The sequence below is a fragment of the Lycium barbarum genome, chromosome 4, assembly GCF_019175385.1.
Source record: "Lycium barbarum isolate Lr01 chromosome 4, ASM1917538v2, whole genome shotgun sequence".
Classification (NCBI taxonomy): domain Eukaryota; kingdom Viridiplantae; phylum Streptophyta; class Magnoliopsida; order Solanales; family Solanaceae; genus Lycium; species Lycium barbarum.
Window position 1 is genome coordinate 109,653,987 of NC_083340.1, and position 15,504 is coordinate 109,669,490.

A 15,504-nucleotide genomic window follows, 5' to 3' on the forward strand; every position below is an offset into this window, starting at 1 on the left:
CTAACAAGGAAACAAGGAGCGAGAAAAAAAAAGTACTTACAGGACGATGGATAGTTATGGCACGGCAAGTCAAGACTACCATAATGGAGAAAGAACAAGAGCGGGATCCTAGTTAATTTCCGATCATGTACATGAGGACAAAGAAGTGAAAGAATATAACTGAACGCAATAAAAGAGTTAAGAAAGAATGAAAAGAGACTGACCCAAGTTATAGTTTAAGCAAATCGTAATCGGACCCTAAAGGAAAAAAAATAATTGTTCTAACAAATCAAAGATGGTGACGTGGGTTGGCAATACTGATACATTCGAGGACGAATGTTTTTAAGAGGGGAAGGATGTTACACCCCGTATCTTCGAAGAGAACTTATCAAATTTGAAACATAAGTACGTTGAGTTAGGGTTAAGTAAAACCAGTTTGGAATATAAGGAGCAAGCATTATTAAGTATATTTAATGAGTTAAGGATGTATATAAGGTATACCGGAAGGTTTTATAAGGAAATGAGTGGAAGAAATGAAGTAGTATGACTTTGAAGAAAGGATGGGTAATGTTTTGTGTGAAAATTTTGGTCCAACTTGGGGGACGAATATCTCTTAGCATATGAGCGTCGATAGGACATCGGAGTAGCGAATTATGGACGTTACCAGTTCAGGTGACAGAGCAGAAACGCGTGCTACAGTACTACTACAGTAACCGACCTACTACCGTGCTGCTACAGTAAAATGCTACAGTGAACCCGACCCGAATTTGACCCTTATATAAAGGGTAATAACCCGCTTTTCCCATCAGATTTTGCTACAAATTTCCAGAAATTGAAGAGAGAGAGAGAGGGAAACAAAAAGGAAGCAATTTTCAAGTGACGGAGTATTAATCGAAGCTCGGATAAACGCATAGATGTGATTCTAGAATGGTTTTGCGGTGGATTCAAGGTGGATATTGGAGATATCGCTGTTTTAACAAAAATAAGGTATGAATCTTTCCTTATTAATATTACTTTTGGTTTATTTACGAAGATAGAGTGATGAAATGGTTGTATAGTAAAGTCATTGGTTGAGAAATTGGATAAAACATCGTGTGGGATGTTTATGGAATATTTTGGTGTTGATAATATTGTTGTTGATGTTGGTATTGTTGTTGTTGTTGTTGGTTGCTGAACTGAGATTTTGGGCTAGGCATATAAACAGGGGAGATGCTGCCGAAATTTCGGCAGATTCTAGAAAGATTTATTTGAAGGACTAAGACAAGCGTATAAAGTTGAGTCTAACAATAGTATAAATTTTCTTGAATATAGATTTACGAGCCTAGGAGGATAAGCGTTGAGTAGTTAAAGTTAAGGCGACCAAAAAGGTATGTTAAGGCTCGTCCCTTTCTTTCAAAGTCATGATTCCTATGTTATGATTCCATAAATGTTTCCATAACCGCCTTATTTTTAAAAGCTAGAAGTTTACTACTCTTAAATATTCTTATGATGTTAAATGAAATATGTTTTATGATGATTGTGACAATGATGATGATTCTCCTCTAGCAACTCTGAAGCTATGATTTGAGAGCAGTATGAGGTTATTGAGCCATTCCACGAATCCCTTGATTTTACTTATTGTTGATGGTCTCACTTCATGTTACTCATTCCTTCGAGGTGAGATATAGCGAAGATAATGATTCTATTTCCAGTGCTATCTAAGTTCATGATTCTCGAGACTTCCATGACATTATCGGTTTCATCTTACGATGGTTGATTCTTCAAGGAATGATATAGTGACAATGGTAATGCTAATGATGATGTTGATTTCATTTATGTATTTTTATGTGTGTGTATGTATGTATGCATTGCATCTCACTGATCAGCTGGGGATAACACCGCGCTTATATGGCCGGGCAAGATAACACCGCGCCTATATGGCCGGGCAAGATAACACCTCGCCTATATAGTCGGGCAAGACAACACCGTGCCTTAATGGCCGGGCAAGATGCTGTATATATTACCATGCCTTAATAGCTGGGCAAGATGCTATATATATTACCGTGCCATAATGGCCGGGCAAGATGCTATATATATTACCGTGCCTTAATGGCCGGACAAGATATTATATTTGGATATGTATGTAAAGGTTTTTATTAAAAGCTAAGCATGCACGACCTTCGCCTTAAAAGGGCATTTTGGGGCATAGATTGATCTCTTTTAATTTACTTTATCTTCATACGTTCATTATATTATTTTCATTGTTCGGTGTCTCTTAATATGCTACTATTCATGCCTTACATACTCAGTACATTGCTCGTACTGACGACCCTTCTTGTGGATACTGCGTTCATGCCCGCAGGTGTAAATAGACGAGACGAGGATCTTTCATCGTAAGCTGCCTTCAAGTACTGGTTTCGAGTGTTGACTCCACTTCTTCCTTGAGCATTGCCGAGTCGGAGTCTATATATATATATATATATATATATATGAATTGTGTTAAGGGTACGTCAGGGGCTCTGTCCCGACCTGTATACCTCAGTCATGTTTATAGAGGCTTTGCAGACAGTTCCTGTGTACAACTTTGTCATAGTGTGACTGAAGTAATGTCGGCATCATGGGTCTATTGTAAATTTACTTATGCATGATATTATGTTCATATTTGGCCTGTTGATCTTATTGTTGCCATTCGAGGCATAGAGGATGTGAGTTGTTAGTTGGTTCGCTCGGTTTCCACAAGGTGCCGGGTGCCAATCACGCCTTACCTAGGGTGGGGTGTGACATATATGCCTCGCCCAAAATCATAATTCAACAACCAACCACAACAACATCAATACCAACATCATTTCTAGCACCATCATGTTCCATAAACATCCCACACAATGTTTTCCAAGTTCCACAACTAACCAACTCATTATACAACTATTTAACAACTTTATATCCATAAATAAACCGAAACTAACATTAATAAGAAGAGATTCATACCTTACTCCCGTTAATACTGCGATATCTTCATTTTCCACCTTGAACTTGAGCCAAAACTCGTCGCTATACGATTTTATAATCACAACTATACAGTGTTCGGACCTAAATCCGGAGATTTCACTTAATTTGCACTAAAGTTCTATGGCCGGAAGTTTAGGGGTTGTTCTAAAGAGTTTGGGATATCTTGAGAGGTGTTTGGATGAAAAATGAGGGGTAAAACCCCTTTTAAAAGGTTCTAGAGTCGGTTCCGTACTGTAGCAGGTACGGTAGCAGTGCGACTACTGTAGCAACTCGGTTACTGTAGCGGGCGTTTTTGCTCTATTAGCCTAACTTGTAACATTCATAATTCTCTACTCCGATGTCGTATTGATGAGCGGTTTCTTGGGTTGGAAACTAGACTCGACAAACTTCATTTTAGGCTTTTAAAACACCTTGAAACTCCTAATATAGTAGGAGATACACCCCTCCAAAAATTGACCCAAAATTCTGTCCAAAATTCTACCAATTTTCCAAATTTTCGACAAACTTATTTTCTTCGATTTCCTTGGTCCCGGAACCTTTAGATACTTTCTTACACTTGTTAAGAGTATTCATTAACCTTATAAGGGTTTCATGGCCTCTCCGATCTTACGTTAATTTACTTACAACGCAAACGACGTAAAAACAATTCGAGGTGTAACAGCTGGTCGCCTCATCACCTGCATCATCTGCGTCGCTAGAGTCCTCGATGCCAAGCCCAGACACACTCAGAAAGGAGAACTGCAGGACATCTTGAATGGTTACCTTGGGGTGCTTCTCCTTCAGGACCAGGGTCTTCAGAAGGCTTTTGACACCCTTCTATATCCTCACGAACAGCTTGTCCCTAGCTCGGTTCTTCTTCTTCTCTCGGTCCAAGTTCTCCCGAAGATCCACGTGGCCTTGGGAAAAAGATCCAAAGGGGCCCTGCAGGGCATCCACAGCGTCCCCCATCTTAGTCTAAGCATTCAGATAGCCCTTCATCTCATCAGGAGTGAAATAACCCGCACCAGCAACAACACTAGTCGACCCGACCTCTATGGAAGGCTGTACAAACCCCATCATGGCCGCCTTCACTGCCGCCATATCCACCTCCATGCGCTCCAAGGCACTCGGGGCGTGTGAAGGAACACTCCCGCCGCCACCTCCACCTTGGCCCTCGCTGTCCTCATCACCATCCTAGTCTGTCCTTCCTCCTCTTGCCCTGCCCGATGGCCGCCTTCACTACCGCCATATCCACCTCCATGCCCGATGCTCTTTTCACCTGCCCTTTGGCATAGGTGGGTAATCAAGGAGGAAACATCAAGCTCAGGCCAGGTTTGGCCATGAAACCCCGCCACTCCTCAATCATTTGCATCCCCACATTCACAGGCATGTAATATAAAATGCAAACAACCACAAGGGCCCAAGGGTAAGTGAAATCAATGGTGTTGCTGGAAGGGCGAACCCATCGGACAACGAGGTTTAGCCACCTCTGAGACTCTGAAGTAAAGTGACGAATCTTGATGGCAGACAGGGCAACACCCCATGTAGTCTTCCTCCTCCTGGACTCTTTCAGCAACACTCTCACCAACCACATCATGTTCCCCTCGTGGTCCTTGGCCCTAAACTCAGCCTGTGAAGGGTTGGGCAAACCATGAACATCATTGATCACCTTCGTACCAAACTTTATATTGACCCTCTGATAGTGATCTCAGGTTCTGAGGTAGTCCAATCAACAGTAGGGAGCATGGCACAGAATTTCCTAACCCAGTTGCAGTTAATATCCCCCGGCTCATCGACCAGTGGATCCCAACCCATGTGATGCAAGGGTTGGTAAAATTTCGGGGCCATCTCTTCCACTCGGTCCATAATAAAGGCCCTCTCATGGAGTAAACCCTTGGTCTGCTGCTCCATGAAGCACCTCTTGTGAGCATGTGAAGTGAACCTAACACAGGCGGGGGCAGCAGGTTGTTGTTGTTGTTGTGGATTTACCACAACAAAATGAGAGTTAGCTTATAAAGGAAAGATTTAGTTAGAATAATATGGCACAAGGACTCGATAGTGGTAAGACATGCATGATTAATTTAAAAACCCAGTCGATTTTTGGTTCATGAGTTTGTGCCTCAGGCAGCTTCGCTACTGCGCCATAGCGGCAAAGCGACCACCACAGCGGTCAAGGCTCTGCCATGGCGTTGCTTTTATCGCTGTAGCAGGCTCACTATAGCGAGAAAAGTTGGCTGTCCGCACCGAGCGACACCCCGAGCGCCGCAGCAGCACCGTTGTAGCGAAGGGGGGTCCGCTGCAGCGGACCTGTCTTCTCCACCCTCCGATCCAACTTTTAGAAAACCCAAATTTCACTAGATTTTCTGCATTTTTGGCAAGGATCAAGTACTATAATACCATGCATGACTTTTACAACCTATAACATCCTATTTCAACTGCCATGAGCACCAAAAGTTTGAGCAAAATCATCAAAAATTGCACCTGTACAAAACACCCCCACCCCAACATGAACTACCCCATTTTAAGCAGATCTTTAGTATAAAGTGATACTAGGACAGTGTGAACGACGAAATAACCTTCCATAATCCAAGAACTCCTTACCCCAAGAAATCAAAAACCTTTGTTCAAAGGACCCAAAAATTTTGGTCTAATATAGCAACTTAGGCATGGAAATTTTGAAATAGAAGGCCATAATCAAGTTGTAGGACAATGAGAGGGAGTATATACCTTTAAATAGCTAGAGATTTTTAAGCTTTTTCCACAAAAATTAACCTTGGGCTACAGAGAGATTCTTTTTTTATCATTAGTATTTGGGTGGTATAATGAGTAATGGGGAGGTTAAGGTGTTTAAAAAGAGAGTAGGGAGGGAGATGAGAGGTCTAAGAAGAAGAATGAAGAGAAAATGTTTCGTTGGAGGGGGGAAGTTTTTAGTTATGGGGTATAATGAGGCAGAGGTGAGGGGTGAACTGAATCACCCCACCTCTTAAACTGTCCGTGTTCCGCTGCGGCAGTGGATTGACTGCTGTAGCGGTCCGCTGACCGCTGTAGCAGGCTATACATTTTTCACCCGCATTGAAATTTTCCTTTTTTGCGACGATAACCCGAAGTTCGGCCTCCGATGGTATAGGGGCTAAGATTGTGACCTTTACTCCATCCCACGCCGTTCGGGGATGAATCGTGGTTTAATTGGTATCTGGTGTAATGACCCGCCTGGTCGTTATTTAATACTTCAGAAACCTGTGCTCAATCTAGGCCTACGATATTAAATGGTAAGACTCATAGGGTGTTTAAATGATTAATAGTGGGAAAATCAGTTTCTGAGAGAGTTAAAAATAGTGGGCCCGGGCACAAGTTGATCAGTCGCAGTGGCCAGGGTATCGCCGCAGCAGTACCGCTGTAGCGAGCCTGACATCCATCGCAGTAGACGTCACAGACTAGAATGCGCGTCTTTTCATACTTTGTTTTATACTTCACCCTTCTTTTTAATAAAAGACCCTACAAGGCTGCTATTAGGTTTTACAAGGAGAAAAACCCTTGACACTAAGAAAGACAGGCTCCTCCTACATTCTTCACATCTTCCCCTTCAACTATCATCACTCATGGATTCGGATAAGGGATAGCAGAGTGAGTATTTCATGGAAGTTTGAATAGTTATTCGTCATCGAGGTAGGTTACGGTTTATTTGAATTAAACTTTGATTAGTGAATCGTATATACATATAGAATTGACAGGAGAATGCATGATTAGGTCTTCGGACACGGAGTTTGGATGGATATGTTCATAATTTAACGGAAGTTTAGGTGTATATAGTAACCAGGGTAACAACGAGTATACAATAGGATACTAAGTTCTACAATTGTTGATGTTTATGCGTTACCGATAGGAAGTGATTATTTGTCATTGTTAAAATGGGCTATCCCGTAGTTTAGAGAATTTATTCCCATGTATATTTAATTTCCACATTGATCGTCGATTAAATTTGTAATATTCATTACGGCTGTCCATTCGTGTCAATAAAAATGGTTGCATTGTGTGAGTTGAAACGAAGGCATAATAGTGTACGCCACCAAGGGCATATTTTATGACATTGACTCATTCATTAGCGTCATTGCATATATTTGCGTGTGATTGTAGAGCAAGGCATGGAGCGAAAGTCTGAGTAAGCATTTGTTGTGTTATCTGGTGTTTATGGCAGAGTTGGGTTGAATATGCGGTACTACTTGATAATCAATCATTGGAAGGGATGTGAACAATAGATATATATACATACATGAACTGGCACATTTGACCAGGGGGTGAGGATGTGGCCTAGTTGTGAGCTCGAGTCCGAGGAGTGAATCCGGAACGAGGGTACATGGATACCATGGGTCCCCTGCAGGTCATGACTATTGGCAATGACACCAGTTAGCGTGTGTGTACAGTGTACATTTAGTCATTGCATTACATTCTATCACATAACTTCACATCCTCACATTACATGCTGTCATTTTATTACATTACTCTGTGCATCTCCAATAATTGTGTGGTACTTTCTGAGGGATTCTGATCATTCACAAAGGTGTTGGCTTAGGAATGAATTGTTAAGTTTCAGAGTTCTGCATTTAGTCTAATGGATTTTGAGAGTTCCAGTGCTGATGGAAGTGTGATGAATATGTTTCGTGGATGCGTCATACCCTAGCGAGTAAACCGAATAGAAAGCTCTAAGGCTAAAAATTAAGAAGTAGACATTAGTTTAACAAACAGATAAGACTTAATTAATTGGCCCTAAAGGAAGTACGAAATAACACTACACTTGACTAGTCGGATAACTGGTAATACTATGGAAATAAGAGAACCGAAATAACTGGGAGTAGAGAGGTGAGTCCGTATTAGTGTAATTATCTATAATGGGAGTCTTGAGGTGCCCGTTGACTTATCTGTTTATCTTGACAATTTTATATTGTGTTGTGTGCACTAGTATTAGTCGACTTATGATGGTTACCAGTACGTATGGTGTACTGATACTACTCTTACTACATCCTTCTTGGATGTAAATGTGTTGCAGGTCATTACTTGAAGTTTCTTTTAGTGGATTTCCGGACATCTTCCTACAGTCTTGCTTATCTCATTTCAGGCAGAGGTTGTGTCGATTATTTTGTTTTATCCTTGTGTAATAGGAGCTCTTGTACCTGTCTAGACTAGATCCCAGGGATTTTTCAGTTTTCTTGTAACGATAACCGAGTTCTTACGAAGTTTTAATTTTAAATCATGATTATCAATTGCATGACTGGTAATAAAAATGTGTTGGATATTGGGTTGGTTGGTAAGGGTTTGCCTGCAAAGTAATAATATGGTGGGTTCCCGCACGGCCCGTAAGTTGGGTCGTGACAATACAGATACGATACTAACATTGATTGTATTATACTTGTGTGTTCTTATTTTGTGATTATGGCCAGGCTGGTCCCGATTGGATGGCATGTAGTTATGGTTATTCTGGTAAGTGCAATTGATCTCCTCCAGATTGTGAGAATGAGGCGCTTACAATTAACCTCAGAACCCGTTGATAAATAATGTAAGGTGGGTTGAGTTGACCCCATTAGTGTGGCTAAGTATTTGGAAATTATATGAAATTGCTATCATTGACTGCATTAATTTACTATTCATATTTGATACTTGATAAGTGGTTTGGGTCTTGTGTCCATTATGAGATATGGGTTGGATGATTCTAATCGTTAAATTCTGAGTATGATAAAGTAGGGGAAATAAGATAAGAACTAGTGGTCCCACCGAGTGTGGGTTAACAGGGAGGTTGAGTTCTATCCCGTACTTATTGATATGGCTAAATCGGCTTAGGAGTCCTTTTGATGATGATCATTGTTAACCGTTGATCTTTACTTCTAGAATTGTTGGGCTTGGTAATGAGTTATGAGTTGGGTAAGTCAACACTATTTAAGTATGAATAAGATATAAAGAGGTGCTACCATTGCACTCGTCTGTTTATTCTGTTGATCTTGTATCGTGTTACGTGAGATAATCTTTGTCGACCTATGATGCTTACCAGTACGTGTGGTGTACTGATACTACTCTTGCTACATCTTTTTTGGTGTAGGTGTGTTTCAGAAGTTGGTTGAAGGTTTCTATATTGCGGTGGCGGATATCTTCCTTCAACTTCTGTACATCTCATTTCGAAGGCGGAAGTTGTGTCTCTTTAATTATGTTATCTCTCTGTAATTTAGAAGCTCTTGTACTGGTTTAGACTAGATCTTTGGGAAAGTGAGACTATTTTTGAAATAATTAAAGAATGCCCTCGTAATGTTTACCTTATTTTCTGTTGTTGGTTGTATTTATTTTCAAAACAGCAATACAAAGGGGTTTGGGTTGGTAAGGGTTCACCTATCAGATAGTAATATGGTAGGTGCCCATGATCCGTGATTTAGGTCATGACAAGTCTACTATAATTACAGATATAAACTTGAAAGTTCATGTCTCAAATATAAGATTGTGCGACTTTTGGAGCTTGTTGGGACAACTACTTAGACTAATTTAGCCATTCTAAAGGCACTCTTTATATCGATATGATATTATTGTTTGTTTGCCTAGTTCTTGTGATTTTTCACAAATTTCTTCAAACTATTAAGAGCATCTACGCACCTTAAATATAGTTTCTTTTCCTATCAATTTTTATAGACTTTTTCGCACACTTAATAACAATTAAAGAGTCTGTGTGATATTTTTGGTAACCAAGCATAATGGTATGTTGGGTCTTAGACTCCACAGTGTTTTTGAGCCTGATTTTGGTCAATCTTAAAATAAAATCATAACTCATGGACTATAATTTCTATTTTCCAAGTGATTTTCATATACTAAGCAAGCAGCAAATAATATGACTCAAAGTGTGTAGATAATTGTCACGACCCAACCGCCATGACTCCCACACTAACTCCTAGTAGGCCAACAATTTCGCCTAACCATCTACTCATTCAAAGTCCATTTTTATTTAGCCAATTCATTCAGTCCACAATAAATTAAATGTAAGATTAATCAAAAGTAGTCATTCCATAAAACAATAACGTAAATGCAAAAGTCCTAACTATTACAACCCCAAAATCCGAAAGTCACCGTACAAAGACTCTAATCTAAAACATGTCTAAGGAATTCATACTGTCTAAAACAAATAAACATCAATGTCTGGAATGGAAATAGACATTAGATAAGAAGATCTTCGGGCAGCCAGGTATGGATAGAGGCTCACCCTCAATCTATCATCAAATGGCCTTAGTGCTAAATATGAGGTCGGGTAACGGTCTCTGGATCACAATCTGCGCTCAAAAGAATGCAACAATGTAGTATCAGTACAAACACTATGTACCGGTAGGTATCATAGGCCGACTAAGATTAGTATCATGCATGAATCATAAAAAATAAAATAGACAGACCAGTCAGCAGCACAACATCATATAGCCAACACCACGTCAATCAATGATACAAATAACAAAGTCTACCAATGATATTCACAATCAAGTCAACCAATGATATTACCAATAAAGTCAACGGAAGCAAACAACGAAATAAACCTCCCAACAACAATCTCCCTTACTCAGCTACTGATCACTCATGTACATACATGCTAATTGGTGCCTTTGCCCAATAGCCATGACCTGCAGGGGTCCCATGGTGTCCATGTACCACTCGTTCTGGAACGAACCTCGACCACGAGCTCACAATTAGGCCACATCCTCACCCTCTATCAAATGTGCCTTTTCATATCTAGGGCACATCCTTACCCCTAATCAAATGTGCCTTTTCATTTAAGTATATTTATTGTCGTATCACTTTCAATGATCGATTATCAATTCGAACTCAATTTCATCAAGAATATTATATTAACTTCTCAACACAATTATCATCAAACTGTAGGTCACAACACCTTAAATAGTAGCACTAAGCCCACATAATCACTCAATCAATAGCATATAGGAATTCCAACCACACACATTATGCCTGAAGACTAGACATGCTTTCTCCTATCAATTTCATAACACATACAATCAACTAATCAAAGTCTAACTCAAATAGACCGTAACCCGCCTCAACTGCAGAGCTGGAATAATGCAAATCACTCTAATATAGCCTTTACCCTCCGTAATGCCTCAGAACGCTCAAAGTCTAGCAATTAAGATGCTAAATAAGTCTCAATCACTCTAGTCAACATTATCAATTCAATGAACACCCTTCCCCTTTACCCCATTCTAATGGGTAAATGCTTACTAGGCGTAAATCCTCCTAACATTGGCCTTAACAACCATAAACTATCAATTGACAAGGGTATTTACTCAAGTTATCTCTTAAAGGCAGTTGCTATGGTCAAGCTACTATTTTTAAGAAACCCGAGGCCTTCATTCACTTAGTTCATGTCTCTAATAATTCTATTCGTGATTAGAAAGGGATAACCCAGGCCTTTAGATGATAATCATACAACAACATTCATAACCCAATAACTATTGAAAATCTATTAAGTTCTAGGTTTACTATTACCAATTCACCATTGTAGACCCATTAGGAAGGTGATAATCTAGGGATGAATGCGTAATGAAGGAAGGGATAGCTGAGACTTACCTCTCAAGAATATTCTTTCCCTAGCTTTAGAATTTCTCCCTAGGTACGCCTTGGGAACTGTTTTGGAGTTTTATGAATAAAGAATTTGAAACTAAGAGTTTAAAACCTGAGATTCTGTCCTTGTCGACCGTTGCGGCGGTCATCGTCGCTGCAGCGGTGTCGGTATAGTGGCCCAAGTGCCCGCTATAGTGGACATCACTAAAAACTTCCCTCTGCTGTCGCGAGCCTGGTCCGGCTATAACGCAAGTGCTACAGCCGTCCAGTGCCCGCCATAGTGGACATGTCCAAACCCGACTGACTGCGGCGGCGAGAGGTCCGCCGCTACAGTGGTCCTGCTGCAGCGGTACTTTGTCCGCTGTAGTGGTACCACTAGGCTAGTAAGCTCGCTAATTCCCATAGTTTTTTAATCCACCACCCTACACTTCATTCGAGGCCTCACAAACACAAACAACACAAAACATTAACGTAAAACCACCATACGGACTCACCCGTGGCCTTGGAATTCCCAACGGAGGTCTAATTTCCTACGTCACCCCCCCCCCCCCCCCCCCCGATGTACTCAACACAACCAAACAATAATCACAACAAGCTAAGTTTTCAGTTCTTAGACTTTTACATTTTGAGTTTCTATTAGCTCGTTCTACCCTTGGAAAGGTTCTATTTGGTAGGGTGGTCCTAGATTTTCAATAACGACTGGGAGGGTCATTACAATCATTCAAGTAAAAGAATCTTTCATTAGCATTACACGATGAACATGTGAATCCAGATCCAATTACTACAGCTAAACAAAAATGGTAATCCTTCAATAGATAAAACTAAATTGACAATTATGGTTTCAAGCCTGTTATTGGGGATAAAGTTGAATAGCCAACTTGTCCATGAGCATTATGACAAGCTGCAAGAGTTTGGTTTTGAGGCAAAGCTAAGGTTATGTTAATTTGATGAAACAATAAGTTGGTGAATATTGTGTTGTTGTCACCGCAATTCAGATTTATTGCTATCTCGCTTGGTGTTGTCCCAAAAACAGCCTTGTATGTTACATGACTCACTTGGACTGCATTTGGCTGCACAAAATGATATGGAATGTTACAATTGATTGAAAATATAAGTTCATTTTTATAAAGAATTTGAGGTTAATATATGTTTACCTTAATTCCACAATCATGAGCACCAATGCAATAGAATTGGTCTATAATGATGGGGTTTCTAATGTCTGCGAGATTGATATTTTCAAAATTTATAAATCTGACAAACCCCATACCACCCTGAAAAGGCATCACAACACATTTTTTAGCAAGTGATAGGTTAATGTTGCATTACTTTTAAAATGGTGAATTTTATTTTTCCCTCTTTTTTGGTTTATTAGTAGTCGTTTAAAAGTTAAAAAAACTCTTTCGACTTACCTGCCATGTTTTGATTCTTACACCATTTTGTGTTCCTTGGAGGGTATAATGTGCTACATTGATATTCTCCACAATAGCAAAAGTCCCATTAACTCCTAGGCTTCCTACACTGTATTAACAAAGGTGTATAAATTAAAAAGTATTTCTTCAGATAAATAGTGTGCAAAGAAAGAAAACTGAAGCAAAAGAAAAACTATAAAGGGGAAATGAAACTTATTAAGTGTTACCTTATACCATGTCCCGGTCCACATGAAATACCAGTAATATTGATATTAGAACATCCTATATTGATCGCAATACAATCATCACCTATTCGCACATATTTTTCGTTCAACAATTAATCAACTTAAATCTTACCAAAATTAAAGTATAAAACAAAAGTACGCCCTTAAGATATTTCTAACAACTTAGGGAAGTTATTTTCAAAATTAAAATGTTATAATATAGGAAAATTACCTTTTTGAATTGTGGAATCCAAAATGTGAACTTGATGAGAAGTAGAGATGTCAATACCATCATTGTTGAGACTATCTTCAGGTGCACTTACAGTGACATGGGAGATAGTTATCCTTTTGCTAAAAGTGATTCTAATATGATCTTGGACTATCAACAAGGTTCACTATATTCAATTGAAGATCATTACAAAAATTAAAGCGTATCGCCTACAATTGTCATTACACCATGAATATAATTAGTACGTCTTTGGATAATATTTGGTCGAAGTAAAAAAAAAAAAAAAAAAAAAAAGAGAGTGTTAGTTGAAAAAGGTATTTGGAAGTTGCAGGTCTTGGCATGAATTTTACTTTTAAAAAAAATCTGAAGCTTGTGACTGAAAATAATCATTTCACTAGAAAATATTTTATTCGTATATGAAATGTTGAAACATTATTTATGATTAATTAACCGCCTCAGGTACCAATAATAGAATAATATAAAAATCGAACTGACAAAGGTAAATTAAATACGAAAATTATTTACTAGAGGTGAGCTAAATTATGTGAGCAATGATCATTTTCAATAATTATGCAAGGGTTTAGGCAATTGGTCAACCATGATAACCACAATATAACCTTACAACTTGGAAAAATAAAAATAGACTCACCGTTGGCCTGCCGCAAGTCCCATTGACCTAGTAGAACCCAAAAAAGAAAAGAAACAAATGTCAAATTCCTTAATATCTTTAACTTAAGAACTCTTTTGTTCTCTGTTTTTCTTCTCATAATAATTAACACTATCATTATTTGATATCAACTATGAAGATATATTAGAATACAGATTCTTGATATTTTACAATTTGAAATGTGGCCTCTTAATCAATAGATTGTCGTTATAATATATGAAAATTTTCATCAGTTGTTCCTTTTTTCACATTTATTTAGTAAATACCCTCTTTTTATTTTTTTTTAGAACTTATAGACCATTTAGACCATGATCTAAAGAATCAATTTTAAGCAAACTGAAAATTGTATGAGAAAATAGTAGTCCGTGGTCTAAAAATTTTCAAGACTTATATATACACAATTTTTAATAATAGGAACAAAATCTAAATGATAGTCTAAAAAAAACCTATTATGTAAATCAGCCTATAATACTTGGAATTAAAACACCTTATGAAGAGGATTGCGATGTTCCACCAGGAAGCACCTTGGTCATTAATGTGTCCAGTACCGCTGATGATGAGACCAGATATGCCACTAAAATAAAGGCAACTATTATTTTCACACCCTACCCATTTGGTTGAATTTGTGTGTGTCATTATATTCCCTGAAAGGGATAGTTGTGGGAGTGGTCAGAGGTGTTTAGATTCGATAAATGAGGTATTATTCTATGGCTAGCAACGTTAAGGCCTTTGAGTAAGGCGTTGGTAAACAAGGATGCTTGAAATGGTAGATCAATAATGGGTTAACTGAGTTAAGTTCGAGATAACATTTCAGAGATTGAGTAAGACAATTCGGGCAAGGACGATTCAGTGGGGTACATGAGGATATTAGTAAGATTGTTATGTGATACGCCAAACTCAGAGAGTATTCAGTTTAGAGTGGTAAGCGTTAAGGAAACTCTAATGTGCAGTGTGTGTGGTATGATCCTATCTCTAGGATTGATTCGGCTAGCTTGCAAGACTTATGATTATGTGGTATTCGATGGACTGGATTCGAGGAATGATTATGGTATCGATGATCGTGAAATGATTAGAAATTGAGAAATTGAAGAGAATAAAAAGTATAGTTGATCGAGAGTCGGTAAGAATGAGGTACATCTTGGGATTACTTGAGTATATTCAGATTGTGGCATCGTTGTATTGCATATTCATATGAGGTGTGATTGGTGCATGAGCTTAAGGAAGGAAGTCAACAGAAATGGACTGAGTGATATGAGGAAAATTCTGTGAGGTGTGATCGGCAACTAGTGATAAGCATATTTCATTGAACTGACATGTTGAGGTTTATAAGAAGTGGCTTGGTGGTACACCATTGGATGAGTTTCATAACATTCTACGGTGGATGGGTAAGCGTTCTTTAAGAGAAAAGATTTGTGGAATCCCTATCATGTGAGAGCTAGAGCT

The 15,504-nt window shown here is 38.9% G+C and overlaps 1 pseudogene; it reads right to left on the minus strand.

Moving 5' to 3' along the window:
- Positions 1-4,246: 4,246 nt before the first annotated feature.
- LOC132637666 (probable polygalacturonase At3g15720) lies at positions 4,247-15,233 on the minus strand (annotated as a pseudogene).
- Between the last annotated feature and the right edge of the window lie 271 nt (positions 15,234-15,504).